This window comes from Amphiprion ocellaris, chromosome 2, assembly GCF_022539595.1.
Source record: "Amphiprion ocellaris isolate individual 3 ecotype Okinawa chromosome 2, ASM2253959v1, whole genome shotgun sequence".
NCBI lineage: Eukaryota > Metazoa > Chordata > Actinopteri > Pomacentridae > Amphiprion > Amphiprion ocellaris.
Window position 1 is genome coordinate 26,302,680 of NC_072767.1, and position 1,597 is coordinate 26,304,276.

A 1,597-nucleotide genomic window follows, 5' to 3' on the forward strand; every position below is an offset into this window, starting at 1 on the left:
AGTCTTAGAGCTCTGGAAGTTACTCCTCTGTGGACAAAAGTGTCTACATTTTAGACAAAAACAACAGAAATACAAGTGAAGGAGGGTGGAGCAAAGCTAGGACACATATCTGGACCATTGCCTTACTAGCATATGTGCTACGGTGTCACACCTTAATTCATGTGACTCATATGCCACCACAGCAGCTCCAAAGTGACTTTATGGAATAAATGAAATGCAAGTTTTAATGATATGGACTCCCCACTATCAGTAAAACTGATAAAACCCCTTAGATAAGAGGACATGTTTTCAATTATATTTTATTTTTGGACTTGTAGACACCAAAGTCCCTCTTTTACCATGTTTTGTTGACACGGTATTAGTGTTAGTGACCTTATCCCTCATTGCAACCCATGTGCAATGAACTGATGACTTAGAGGTTAATGTGTCAATAAAGCCAATGAAAGGCATATGCTCAACCGCTGGACAGTTTGTCACAAGATAAACACATGATAGAAAGAAAAACAAATGGGTCATGATGTTGACTTGTGTTTGAATGACATCAGTTGTGATCGTGGTAAAGAAATAGTCCTGCTTTAAAGACCTCCTTTTTCTTATTTTTAGATCCACAGATGTACATAAAAATGTAATAAATAAATAAATAAAATAATGATTGTAAGAATTCCAGTTGAAATGAATAATTAACCAATTTTAAATTTAAATTTGAAGCAATCCAGTTAATAAATCCCACATGCTGCAGTTTAAAATATAAATTACACAGCACAGCATGTCTGTTCCAAGATTTAATCCGTCCTGTCGACTTGTGTCTGTGTAGATCAAGTACATTAACAAATACTCACTACATCAGAGTCCCTAAAGGTGAGATCTGTGGACACAGTGAGACCTCAGACTCTTCTGAAGAACCTCTATCTGACAGGTCTGTGCAGCCACATATTATCCAGTTTACTGAACTGAACACAATATTTCTTCCATTTGTCACATTTGTTGTTTTTGTGTTGCAGGTCAGGACATGTTTTTTGGGGTTTTCACCGGCGCCCTCACTGGAGCTCTCACCTTTGGCTCAGTCTTCCTCAACTGCAACCTCCATCTGGACGCTTTGGCAAAGAAAACCAAATTTATAAAAGAGGAAATGTAAGGGGAGTAACTTCTTAGCAACAACATTCAACTGAGCGACCTGTACACACCTTGCTGCACCATTAGAGATCTAAGACATACTGGGAGTCTGAAAGCTAATGAATGAATCAACAACGCTAAAAAAAATTGGAAAGCTTAGTTTTCCACATCATCTCATACCAGCACTGAGCTGTGTCTGCTTTAACTTTGGACTACCTCAATTTGGTTAAATAGTCAATAATATAAGATGAAAGAACTTTCAGCTGTCCACCTGGACTCTTCTAAGCTAACATCATGTATTCACAAAACTACAATCTGCTAAGTCTTTGGTCGAGACTCTGAGGAGATGGACTGAACAGACAGAGCCAGAATTCCAGGCCTGCTTTGATTGAAGCCACAAGTTTTGTGGAAGTTTTCACATTTTCTTACTTTTCAACATTAAATCATGGTCAAAGCATTATCTCTGCCTGAAGATCATCAAGTC